This window comes from Taudactylus pleione, unplaced genomic scaffold (assembly GCF_031769625.1).
Source record: "Taudactylus pleione unplaced genomic scaffold, aTauple2 ptg000248l, whole genome shotgun sequence".
NCBI classification, from domain to species: domain Eukaryota; kingdom Metazoa; phylum Chordata; class Amphibia; order Anura; family Myobatrachidae; genus Taudactylus; species Taudactylus pleione.
The window spans coordinates 233372-247992 of NW_028284650.1; the positions used below are offsets into that span (position 1 = coordinate 233372).

General features: G+C 45.4%; 1 protein-coding gene across 1 annotated transcript in view; it reads right to left on the bottom strand.

Annotated features, from left to right (window-relative positions):
• Positions 1-14621, bottom strand: part of LOC148515423 (3',5'-cyclic-AMP phosphodiesterase 4B-like) — a gene marked incomplete at its 3' end in the record, with an annotated part of 643191 nt that overhangs the window by 203304 nt on the left and 425266 nt on the right. The gene's annotated exons all lie outside the window — the stretch shown is intronic.

The window sequence follows — 14621 nt, forward strand, 5'->3', positions numbered from 1 at the left end:
TTAGCAACTTTTAAATATGCTTACACCCATTTTCAGATACCCCAAATATGACAGGACTACTTATTTTCTCATAAAAATACAGCTTTATGCCATTCTTCACCACTTGTGCAAAGACGGTAATTAGTGGCAATTGTGCGAACTTAAGTACCTCAGACTGTTTCATTAGGGCTAATCTGGCACTACTACATTGATCCCCAAAGTTTCCACATCTTTTGGGGGAGTTCAGCATGATTTCCCAGATTCAGACACCACTTTTCGCCTGTTCTGACTTTGCGTGTCTCCGTTTTCGCGTCTTTTGGAACTGAATAGGGCGAATCACGGGTATGCGCCCGATAATTTTCCGCGGCTAAAATATGCGTTGTAGGCCAAAACTCCGGCAGGCGAAACTTTATCGCGTACACGAAACTAATTGAATACGGGCCTTAATATATAAAAATGAAATGTATGCTTGTTTCTCAATCTCGGCCAAACCTTTGAAACGACTGACTCGACAATTCGCATAGGAATAGTTTACAGGCCAGCTTAGAACATACGCTATGTGGTTTCCATACCTCCCACTCACATTCACTTTTATTAGGTACTGACATACTAACGCCTATGCACATGCATGGCATGGAACTCGCCATGCAGAGCACATAATAGGGATACTCCATTCCAAGTTCTGTTGTAAGCATATTTTGTTATGTATATGTATTTAATTGTATCTTGTATATGTAGGATTAAATGTGCATTATATGTCAAATGAGCTATTTGGGGAGAACTACAGATCTCCCTATTATGTGCTCTGCATGGTGGGCTCCTGGCCGTGATTGTGCAACTACGTTTCATTTTTCTATATTAGCAGGCAGATACACAGTATATATACAGGTTGAGTCTTCCATATCCAAATAATCCGAAATACGGATGTTTTTTTAGCATGACTGAGAAAGGCACAAAATTACTACAATAATTGTATAAATGTACCTTCAGGCTGTGTATAAGGTGTATATGAAATGTGATCGCACTGCGATTACGGATGCAATCAGGAAGTCATCGCAGAGTGAGTGACAGGCTGTGAGCGTTTGGGGGTGGTGACGGGGAAGTGGTCATAAAAACACAGGTGTGCCTGTCCATTTAACGCCGTGGCATGAGCGTGCATAAATTAGCCACCACGATTGCATACACAGCTTGAGTACTCGCTGCGTGCGATAAGACTTGCAGTTTCTGTGGCTGGTCAGACCTGCTGTAAATGTACGTGACTGGCCCATGTGCCTCGATGGTACCGATGTTTATGCTTTGGCAGGCATTAGCATATTTTTAGCGATCCTTACTGAGTCAGGCCTTTAATCCGTATTTCAGCTCTCACTGTGCAGATACTGTTGGTGAGTGAATCCCAGTGAACAGACCACAGGAAGGGGATGTGAGAGGACCAAACAGGAGAGTGTGAGCCGTGGGGGGGACAGCCTACCGAGCAGTGTGTGTGGTAGACAATAGGGGCAGGATGATATGATGAGGGGGACAGGAGAGCAATAGTGACGAAAGGGGGACAGTAGGATGGAGAGGGCAACTGATTCTGAGGTAGGGGGTGAAAAGGAGCACAGAGAATGGACTTGATAGGGGGAGTAATAGAGGCGTGAAATTAAGAAGATTGTGGTGGAGGTAGAAGGGAATAGGGTACAGTCGGGTTGGGTATGATATATCCCGATGGTCATAATCCTGGCACCATAATCCCAACACGGACTAAATACCGACAATCAGCATACCGACAGTCAGCATACCTACAGTCAGCATACCGACAGTCAGCATACCGACAGTCAGCATACCGACAGTCAGCATACCGACAATCAGCATACCTACAGTCGGCATACCGACAGTCGGCATACCGACAGTCAGCACACCGACAGTCAGCATACCGACAGTCAGCACACCGACAGTCAGCACACCGACAGTAAGCACACCGACAGTCAGCATACCTACAGTGAGTATACCTACAGTCAGCATACCGACAGTCAGCATACCGACAGTCAGCATACCTACAGTCAGCATACCGACAATCAGCATACCTACAGTCAGCATACCGACAATCAGCATACCGACAGTCAGCATACCGACAGTCAAAATACTGTTAGGGACATAAGCTAGAAATTGATAAAATCCTGAAAATCAAAATACAGACATGTCACATACCGACATGGACAAAATCCCAACATGTTCCAAATCCTGATACATCAAAGTCCCGGCAAGGACAAAAGCCTGACAATCAAAATCCCAACAACGTATTTACACTCCATATGGGTGGCAATGGTGCAACAAAAGAAATAAAAATACCTACAGATGTGTCCTTATAATGGCATATTTCAGCAGATAGCGTCAATTACTGTGAATATGGGTGTATATAAAAAGGTTTGCAAATTTGCCTGGTTCCTGATACTTATATATCAGTTTATGCCATAATAGAGGTACAAGGGATAGAACCAACTAACAGCAAGGCATAATAAAATAAACAAAATAAAATAAAAATCTATTTTACTCTGGGTTCAGTTGAACTAATTACAGCCATAACTTCCGACCTGATGTCAGCTAAGTAAGCTTCGGCAGCGACAGTACTGGGCTCTCGGACATGAAGTCTTGTCATGGGGCAAATACCTGCTCTGTGTCAATGCTATGACCCGCACTGCCCCGCAAGTAGTAGGTTTTATTCCTGTCCCTGCCCGCTGCTAGATGTGACCTGCTGCGATGATACACTCTGCACTTTTATCTACACATATGAATCGTTAAACATTTCATACTCTGAATAATGATTAATGCATGGCGCAGTACCACTCTGAGGTTCGGTGTGGTCAGTGTATGTATTTGGAGCAACATTATAAAGGAGGGAAGGCCGATGGTGAGCGGCGGAGATGTCTCTATTGATCCATTGGCATCTCGATGATCTGTAGCCTCAGCTGCTGGAGATCCCCTACTCCGTCACAAGCCGACTGAATAATCCAAGCTGAATCAGTGTTCAGAAGCCCGTGCTGCTGGTAAGCGCCCTGTGGGGGAGAACGTATAAACCATGTCTGGGGAGCCCCGAATGTTAACCCTTCAACAGACAGAATATCTTCTATTAACAGCCTATAGTAATCCAACATTGCTGTCATGATAAACAACAGATTATTATAGGGCTGAAGCAGAAATCAATGTGTACCTGTTTATGGATCGTATCTTATGTATTACTGCACTGCACGTGCCAGATGTGTCCTGCACATAGCCTAATATCTACACTAGTTATAGTACATATGTAAGAGTCATCGATTATCAATAGTCTATCTATACAAATAAACGTTGACTGTCTTACACAATGCAATATTGTCTGACAGCCTGTTTCGCTGTAGGAAATACAGGACCTCATACACAAAGTGACTAGGATGAGCCCCGTAAAACACTAGGGTACTGCAATGAGGAACATAGGGGGTCATTCAGACCCACTCGCGAGCGGCAGTACGCTCGCAAGTGGGTCGATGTTCCCCACTGCGCATGACGGAGGGAGCTCCGTCGTGCGCATGCGCGAGACCCGGCGAGTGACGGGCTTTCCATCACTCGGGGTCTCGCACCAAAGGGGGCGTTCTGTCGATGTTGATTGACAGCACGCCCCCTTTGGTGGGCGTGCCTGCCAGACGGAGGCGGCCCCACTGACATCACTAGTGATGTCAGTGGGAGTGATTTTGGCTCTGATAGAGCCAAAATCACTCCAGGGCTTGTGGCTGGGAAACCCGACCGCAGGGTTTCCCTCGCAAGTCCGATGGTCGCGATGGTCAAGACCATCGCGACCATCTTTTTGCACGCTCGTATATGCTGTGGGTGGTAACCCACAGCTATACGAGCGTCCAGGAGGACGCTCCATTTTAATGGAGGAGGGCCCTGATTCAGAGCGAGCGCTCTGGTCAGAGCGTCCGGCTCTGAATCAGGCCCATAATGGGCACATAGAGCATATCGGTACACACCTTCCCTCCACGCTCAAAAGATGGCTGAAATGTATCATCAGATTGAGGTGAAATTAGTATCATGAGGATGTAAAGTGTACCCCAAAAATTGCTACACCCCTCTGCACATTAAGGGATACCTCCTGACAATGGGCCTGATTCAGAGCCGTTCGCTATTTGCGGTCGTTCGTTCAAAAACAAGGGGTGGCTATTCAAATGATCAGTTCGCAAATTGCAGTCTGTTCACACCTCTAAGTCTGAATGAGCGAGCAAAACATACGCTCGTTTATTTGTTAAAAACGCCCCCTGGCCGCACGCACCATACGTCATGTCCGCTATTTATTAGATTAATCGAGTACATCAACCAGCGTATGAACTGCTCGCTATTCTTGTGGTTGGTTTTTGCTACCACAATCTTGCGAGCAGTTCTGGCTATAAAATAACCCAGTGACGTGGTCAATGACGCTGCTGTATTAATTATGCACACCCATAAAACGCCTGTTTTGACCTTTAAGCACGCCTGCGTTCGGATCTCCACTCCCCATTTTCAAGCACCTTCCCCTGTTACCACCCACATACGCCTCATTCTGTCACTCAAAATAGCAGGCATTCGCTATATTGCGAGCACATGAATTTCGGCCGCACTGACTGGTTCGCGCATGCGTATAACGATCCGTACGCATGCGCAGATGTGCAAACATCGCTCGGAACGAGCGTACTGCCGCTAGCGAGTGGCTCTGAATGAGGGCCAATGTGCCTATTTCCTTGTCTGAGTGATCTTGTTCTGGAAAATCAAATCTCATTTCTTGCACTGCTCTCGTCTTAGAACACTGTCATCTGCTTTGAAGTTGCTTTTGAATATGCAAGCCAGGTGCAGCAATTTAACACCAATGGGTAACTGGCCTGACGGTAAGTTGGTAAGCTGGCAGTAAGGCGGGGCAACATCAGGTGATGATTGGACATTTTGTTTTCCTCATCAATAGTCATTAATCCCAGTAAAGTGACACATTAAGCATAAGAACATCACTAATTGGGCATGCAGGGAGGTCAATCACAACGACTTGTTGTCAAGGTGATATTTTCAGAGAAGCTTGACCTTAAGATGTGAAAGGTGCTCCAGTGAGAGTTCAGCCACTTCAGTCCACGCAGACACTTAAGTCCCTGAACTAACGCTGGGAAGAACAGACGTCTAAAGCCTTAGGCACAACCCTGCATCTTAATTCTATTTTATTTTTGTAATAATACTGGTAATATTTATCCGTATAAAAGTACAGACAATTGTATACAGAATAGTCTATTCATGGTGTTGCTGCCCACCTCAGAAGCTGGTACCTGGAGATAAAGTGATCTCAGGACCGCTGTGAGTCTCCAATCGGAATAGTTTTATTAATGGTGCTTTTAATGGGACATTCCAATGTAACAACGCCTCGTGCAAACAGCTTTTCTTCTTAAGTAAATTAACGTAACTCATATCTGACAGATATTTTGTTCCAAAGTCACTGCATGTTACATACAACTGACCACACTGACATGGAACATTAGAGAATGATTCTCAGCAAGGTAAGATAACGAGAGAAGGCAATCTGTACATGAGACCTGTACCCCTCCGCCTGGCACCCGGGTTTCAGTAAATGTTCACGAAAGTGGGGAAAAAAAAATGTCATATGCAAAATAAACCCTGGACTGTTTAATGCATTGGCAGCTATGATCTGACATCAAATATAAAGCTGGTGAAGGATCTGACACCTCTTTATGTGGATGTGATTTATCTTCTACATCCCTGTTCTCTTGCTCTGAAATGCATGGGCGATTGGGGATAATATGAATAGGGGTTATTGCCACCAGCATGGTGCGATGAGGGGATGAGGAGAGGAGAGAGAGACGTGGCTAGAGAGAGAAAAAGAGATGGGGCGAGAGAGAGAGAGAGAGAGAGAGAGAGAGAGAAAAAAGGGAAGAGAGAAAAAGGGGGAGGAAAAAAAGCGGAGAGTGGGCAAGACAGGGGAGAGAGAGAGAAGGAGAGAAAAGAGGGGGAGAGGAAGGGGGGAGAGAGAAGAGACAAAGAGAGGGAGTGGAGGATGGGACAGAGAGGAAGACAGAGGAGAGAGAGAAGAGACAGAAGAGAAAGAGGAGAGAGGCAGAGCTCGAGAGAATTCAAAACGCAAGAGACCGGCAGAGAGCAAAATGCAGGGAGAGCGCAAGAGAAAGGGAGAGGAAGACAGGGAGAGAGAAAGAGGCAGAGAGAGAGAGAGAGAGGATAAAGAGTGAAATAAAGAAAGACGGGATGTATAAAGCGGTATGCGGTCAGGAAGCCGGTAGTCAAAATGCCAACTGCCGGCTTCCTAACTGTGAAATACCGGCATGGGACTAATTATAGGTGTCGAAATCCCGACGCCTATCATTATTCACCGGCCGAAATCCCGACGCCCAGCATACCGAACGAAGGTAAGCTGGGTGTTGGGAGCGGATAGCTGCAGCGGGGAGGGTTAGGATTAGGGGCTCCCGGGGGGACTTAGGGTTAGGCACCCCCTCGGGAAGGTTAGGGTTAGGCTAGGGGAAGGGGGGGATAGGGTTAGGCACCCCCGGGGGGAATGTTAGGAGTTAGGCATCCCCCCTGAGAGGGTTAGGTTTAGGGTTCGGGGAGGGGGTGCTAGGTTTAGGCACCACTGAGGGGAGCTTAGGGTTAGGCACTGGGGGGGTGGGGAGGTTAGGGTTAGGAACCCCTAAATGAGGGTTAGGGGTAGTTAAAATACTTACTGTCGGGATCTTCAGTCTTCTGCCTTCTGCATCGTAATTACATCCGCTGGGCATAAGCAACTCATACCGATTCCGTACTAAGCATCCCATCTGCGATGCAATCCATCCCGTCTGGTCCTTCGCGGTATTCTAGGTACATACCGCGGCAATCAACCACGGTATGTACCCGAAGACACTTTCCCTATAAGAGCCGTCTTTGCAATGGTTTCGCATAATGGTTTGCAAAAGTCCCTCTGGCGTCTTTCTGTGCATGCGCATAAGGAATGGGACCGTGGAGGGTGATGGGAGGGACAAGATTGGATCACTCTCATGAGAGGTGACCCAAAAAGAAGTCCATAAGCTTCTACTGGGAAATGCCACCTGAAGATGGTGCTATCCATCGGGACAAAGAGATGCATTCCGGTGCTTTGTACATATGGGGAATGCGGTAAAACCCCCCGAAAACTGCATTTTCCCTTTTAGTACATTCTGTTCAAAGTGAGGAGAGAGAGAGAAGAGAAAGAAGACAGAGCAAGAAGAGAGAAGAGAGAGAGAAAGGCAGAGCGAGAAACATTCATAGAAGCAGAGGGAAAGCAGAAGGGTGATTGGAAATCAGAGAGTTAAGCAAGGTACACACGTAAAGACATACGAGAGACGATAGGAGGTCGGGAATGCAGGACCCTCTGAGTAAATTACGGATTCTCTATCAGCTAAAAGAGCATTTGAATGTACGGGTTTATTTATGTAATGCCACAGAATGTACACAGCGTCGTATGACATACCACAAATCAGTAGCAGTTTCATACACAACCAGAGATTATAAAAAGCAGAAGCAGAAATATGTATATTGCTCTGTGATGTCACTGGCCTATTTCCACATTACCATGCTAGGGTGATAAGTAAGCGTCTGGCTAAACACACGTGTGCAGGGTAGGCAGTCATGTAGCCTGCTTAAGACATGTTACAGTGATGTTCCCTGACACATTTATCTGACAACCTGACATTTAGCACCAGTGTTACCATAATACGCCTTCATTACAGACATGACTCTGGGTCGTTCATGTGACCTGGCCGACTGATGCTTCCTCTTTATAACGTCACCCTTCCTTATGTCTTATGGGGTCTTCTCTTAATGCCATCTCAGTGTGGCGTTAGAAGAAGGGACCACTGACCAAAAGCATTTGTTAATAAATTAAATTATTTTTTCTTTAAAATGAATGAGGCGATTGCACAGCCACCAGGAAAATAATTGCAATAACGTCTCTGTGGAAGACAATCAAATAGTAATAAATTAGGACCAGTGGCAGCTCCAGAGCTGCAGTACAGTCCACAATTCAGATAGAGGATGGCACACCTCCTGCCAGTGAGTCCCGGCTGGCGATGTTTGGCAGTGTTGGGGTGGCAGCCCCACCTTTGGAGCCACCACTGAGTAGGACACTAGCAGATCATGGATGATCAGAGCACTGGGGCGAGAAGTGCAAATCAATTACTGGCACAAAACTGGGAGGCAAAAGACAAGTAGTGTCTCGTCCTACTGAGGATATAACGAGAACAAGGCGTAAAGGGAGTGGTCTGCTTAAGACTGTGGGGTCTATTTACTAAGCAGTTTTAGGAGACAGAGTGAAAAGTAATAAGAAAGTGATAAGGTGTCAGCCAATCAGCTCCCATCTGTCATTTTTCAAACACAGCCTATGAGAGGGCAGTTAGGAGCTGATTGGCTGGCACCTTATCACTTTCTTATCACTTTTCACTCTGTCTCCTAACACTGCTTAGTAAATAGACCCCTGTGCTACAAAGCATCAGTGCTGTGTGGCACCAAGTACACCTGCACCTCATTCACAATTAGCATGGACTAAAAAAAAAAAGCGCGCACACACCTGTGCTTGGAGCCAGATTTACCATGCAAATTCTCCCTAATGCATTCATGGCTACATAGCCCCAGAGATGAAAGAGAAACTGAGAGGAGAGACAGGATTAAGGCAGAGAGACAGAGGAATGGAGGGACTGCAGAAAAGGGTGGGGAATTGCAATGCCCGCTCTTGTGATGAGAGCAGGGGGCAATGACTGGAAGGCCAGAGAACTATCCTGCTCAGCTGTGACCCCAGAGGCAGCGTGTATGGGGAATACCAGGGCTGAGTAAAGATAAGCTGCAGAGACACTGGGAAACACAGGGGACCAGGGAGAGATGGGGAGAGGGGATACAACTAGTTGTGGAGAGAAGGAAAGGAGGAGGGAGCTCTTCCCAGCTCAGCGTGTTCACAGCCGGCTCCCTGCTAATCCCAGCACTGGGAGCAGTGGGTGAGCCGAGTACTGGGCAACAGAGCAGCGTCCTGTGGACTGAGAGCAGGCAGAGGAGGGAGGAGGCTGTCAGACACATAACAGCACAAACTACAAAGAGCTGATGGCAGGGATAGACTTAACTCCTCATAGGAAAAGTATTATACAGGTGTCTATCACTGTGTTATTAACGCACTATAATGTAACGTATGGTGCTATATAGATGCGTCACTGTACTATCACTATGCTATGAGGGAACGTATAGGGGCCCATTTTCTCAACAATCGCATTTGCAATGCGATCTAGGTGCATTATTTTGAATGCCCATGATCACATTGCAGGATGCGATCTTAGCGATGGCATGTATCAAACAGCCCCCGCAGGCACTGGGGCTCTGAAAGGAGCCCGTCCCTGCGAGGTGCTCGGAGTGAAGAGACCGTCTCCTGTGCCAGGCTCCTGTGCATGCGTGGTCTATACACCATGCATAAGCGGTGGCCATTGCCTGGGAAGAACCCTCTCATGGTTAGTTGAGCTCCCGCGGCCTATGGGCTACACATTGCAAAACACCATCTTCAGATACAAAGCATTCCAGAGCTTGGGAAATCTGACAGAATTGCATCCTCTATAGAAACCTATGGGGTTTGTGGCTGCTATAGAAAAAAAGAGAGACCGCAGCATATATCGGAGATACACTTTGCAGGGTTACTAAATATTTGTGGACATCCCCCGAAAGTGGGTATTTTCTGAGAGTATGCCGCAAATAGTTAAAGATAAATGGGCCCCATAGTGCTATATACTGTAGGTGTGTCTCACTGGGAATCAGTATGATTTACCAGACAGCGGAAACCCAGCAGGGGTGAAAATCCCGAAGCTACAAAAGGTAAGTATTAACTAACCTTTTTTTTACCCCCTAACCCTCCTTTAGGGGTGCCTAATCCTAACCCCCCTTCCCCGCAGCCTAAACCTAAGTCTCCCGGGGGGGTGCCTAACCCTAACCCTCCCTTCCCCTAGCCTAACCCTAACCTCCCGGGGCCTCACATTCTGAGGGAACATATAGTGCTCAGTAGGTGAGTGTCACTGTACTATTACTGCACTATGAGGGAACATATAGTGCTCTATAGGTGAGTGTCACTGTACTATTACTGCACTATGAGGAACATATAGTGCTCTCTAGGTGAGTGTCACTGTACTATTACTGCACTATGAGGAACATATAGTGCTCTATAGGTGAGTGTCACTGTACTATTACTGCACTATGAGGGAACATATAGTGCTCTATAGGGGAGTGTCACTGAACTATTACAGCACTATGAGGGAACATATAGTGCTCTATAGGTGAGTGTCACTGTACTATCACCGCACTATGAGGGAACATATAGTGCTCTATAGGTGAGTGTCACTGTACTATTGCCACATTCTGAGGGAACATATAGTGCTCTATAGGTGAGTGTCACTGTACTATCACTGCACTATGAGGGAACATATAGTGCTCTATAGGTGAGTGTCACTGTACTATTACTGCACTATGAGGGAACATATAGTGCTCAGTAGGTGAGAGTCACTATACTATTACCACACTATGAGGGAACATATACTGCTCTATAGGTGAGTGTCACTGTACTATCACCGCACTATGAGGGAACATACTGTATACTGCTCTATAGGTGAGTGTCACTGTACTATCACCACTATGAGGGAACATATAGTGCTCAGTAGGTGAGTGTCACTGTACTATTACCACACTATGAGGGAACATATAGTGCTCTATAGGTGAGTGTCACTGTACTATCACCGCACTATGAGGAACATATAGTGCTCTCTAGGTGTCACTGTACTATTGCCACATTCTGAGGGAACATATAGTGCTCTATAGGTGAGTGTCACTGTACTATTACTGCACTATGAGGGAACATATAGTGCTCTATAGGTGAGTGTCGCTGTACTATTACTGCACTATGAGGGAACATATAGTGCTCAGTAGGTGAGTGTCACTGTACTATTACTGCACTATGAGGGAACATATAGTGCTCTATAGGTGAGTGTCACTGTACTATTACTGCACTATGAGGGAACATATAGTGCTCAGTAGGTGAGTGTCACTGTACTATTACTGCACTATGAGGGAACATATAGTGCTCTATAGGTGAGTGTCACTGTACTATTACTGCACTATGAGGAACATATAGTGCTCTATAGGTGAGTGTCACTGTACTATTACTGCACTATGAGGAACATATAGTGATCTCTAGGTGAGTGTCACTGTACTATTACTGCACTATGAGGGAACATATAGTGCTCTATAGGTGAGTGTCACTGTACTATTACTGCACTATGAGGGAACATATAGTGCTCTATAGGTGAGTGTCGCTGTACTATTACTGCACTATGAGGGAACATATACTGCTCTATAGGTGAGTGTCACCGTACTATCACCGCACTATGAGGGAACATACTGTATACTGCTCTATAGGTGAGTGTCACTGTACTATCACCACACTATGAGGTAACATATAGTGCTCTATAGGTGTGTGTCACTGTACTATCACCACACTATGAGGGAACATATAGTGCTCTATAGGTGAGTGTCACTGTACTATTACTGCACTATGAGGGAACATATAGTGCTCTATAGGTGAGTGTCACTGTACTATTACTGCACTATGAGGGAACATATAGTGCTCTATAGGTGAGTGTCACTGTACTATTACTGCACTATGAGGGAACATATAGTGCTCTATAGGTGAGTGTCACTGTACTATCACCACACTATGAGGGAACATATACTGCTCTATAGGTGAGTGTCACTGTAGTATCATCGCACTATGAGTGAACATACTGTATACTGCTCTATAGGTGAGAGTCACTGTACTATCACCGCACTATGAGGTAACATATAGTGCTCTATAGGTGTGTGTCACTGTACTATCACCACACTATGAGGGAACATATAGTGCTCTATAGGTGAGTGTCACTGTACTATTGCCGCACTATGAGGGAACATATAGTGCTCTATAGGTGAGTGTCACTGTACTATTGCCACATTATGAGGGAACATATAGTGCTCTATAGGTGAGTGTCACTGTACTATCACCACACTATGAGGAAACATATAGTGCTCCATAGGCGAGTGTCACTGTACTATTACCGCACTATGGGCCTGAATCAGAGATGGACGCAGCTACTGTACTAAAATATGCTAATGTCTGCAGGAGGCGTCTGAAGGTAAAAGATGCCTCCAGCCGATATCGCAGATCTAATGCGGTGTCTTTGGATGCAACACTTGGATCAACATCGCAACCATCTTAATCAGACTGGTCGCCTTCTGCCACTAGCAAGGCTAGGAAATCTGCCTGCTCTGACCCTGGCCTCGTTTCCAGGAACACAAGCTGGTGACACCGACCCCAAACGGTGCCTGCGGCTGGGGGGCAACTGTGTGCCAACATATAAGACTTGTTCTATACACGTGCAGAACGAGTCTGGAAATGTACATATACCATTGGGCTTACGTACACCTCTGAATCAGGCCGTATGAGGGAACACAGTACTCTATGCGTGTGTCACTATACTATTACCGTACTGTGGAGCATATAGTGATATATGGGTGCTACTACAGTGCTATGATGTAATGTATAGTGCACTATGGTGTGTACTATTACGGTAATATGTTGTGTAGTGATTTATACAGTAGGTGCCACTGTACCATTACTGTGCCATGATGTGTCATATAGTGATATATAGGTGCCCCTGTACCATTACTGTGCCATGATGTGTCATATAGGGGCTACTGTACCATTACCGTGCTACTATGTATCGTATAGTGATGTTTAGGTGCCACTGTACCATTACCGTGCCATCATGTGTTATATAGTGATATATAGGTGCCACTTTACCAGTACCATGCTACTATGTATCGTATAGTGATGTTTAGGTGCCACTGTACCATTACCATGCTGTGATGTGACGCTTTATATATTGTTACTGCTATTTTCCTTATTTTAGGCAGGATGGGATAGCTAAAGGTAACAGCAGTATGATGTCATTGTGCAATGTTTAATTTATTTTATTTGCAATAAACTATCAGAAATCAGATCCTGACCCAGCCACCATAGGTAACCCTCTCCTGCCCTCACCAGTCTCATCAGATATCAGTAACTGGTTAGTCCACATTGCTTGAACATTTAATAAGAATAATGTACTTTATTTCAGGGCGTCACAGCTTATTAAGTGAGAATAGCAGCTTCAATACTGGCCACGTTTTTCCCAGGCCATTGCAAACCACTGCAAAGGCTGCTGCAAGATATAGCAACAGTGACCTAGAAAAACGTGTGTGATCATGGAACATGTGTGACTAAAATAACACAAGCACACCCCCATAAATAAGTTGTGTTACTGAAAAGTTTTGGTTTCCTCACTCATTTATTACTACTACTATCAGTGAGGACTCAATTAAGGTAAAAGTCACCTTCACACCTCAAAAACAGCTGGAATATCATTCATTAGAAAGCAGCATTTGTGCCTCGTGCCTCAGTGACATTGCCGAATGCTTGAACACTGTTCAGCCCACAAAGTGTGTCAATTTAAATGTATTTTTGAGTATTTAACCTGAATAATGTCAGTCTGGATAGTTGTGCCTAGTACTGGGGTAATACTCCTGGCAGCGGACCTCATGTGTCCGTCATTCATAGATATCTCTGTAGTACAGTACAGATGGTGATGGTCCAGGAATACGCTGAGTCATTTCCATAGGACTGACAAGGCTCACTATAATTTAATGGTTAATGCAGGTCTGTTACACTTTTTTATTATGTTTATATCATTTATCTCCGGATTGGCGTTTAATTAATTCTCCTCCTTACAGCTTCACATTCCTGGTAATTAAATTCTCACTTTCTAGGCCTTAATTTTTTTTTGTTTCAGGGGAAACACAGGACAGATATGATACTATACGTCTTCACTGGAGCTGCGATGGCATGAATATTTATTACTGTATATTACTCTCCTTGTAATGAGAAAAACTTGAAATATTTCCCATGCCGAGTTTCATAGGCAAAAAGTGCAATTCTACTAGAAGATACAGAAATAATTTGCAAATACAGAGCCAGATATATCCATTGCCGGAGTAAATTTCCAGCTCTCTCAGGTGAGCTGGGAGTATAATAAGCATCTTGTCTGTAGTGTGGTATGATGTGGAGGTGGGAGAAAGGTTGCTATAACAATGCAGATAGGAAAGGTCGAGAACTCACAAAACTACCAATACTGTGACTGTCGGGATCATGTATTTGGGGGCGATTCACTTCATAAACGGGAATTTAGCTATCAGGCTATGTAGTTCCCACGACTAGCCCGAGGCTGCACTTATAGCGGTTAAAAAGCGTTGATCGGATAGAGAATGGCAAACTTATGGTCATCCCTGGTAGGCTTCTCCCAGGACATGAAAACTCATAAGTCATATTAAACCTCAGACCTGTGAACCTTTATGATGATGACCTGGAGACTGTCACAACTCTCTAATTGCTGGGTACACACTATACGTTCCATTGAACGATCTATCATTTCGGCATGGATCGCAACGGCAGATCGTGCGAATAGCATAGTTTCTACGTGCTGTCTGCACACTCCTGCGGGCGCTTTCGATATCGACCGGTCGGCCATGCTGCATGGCCAACCGAG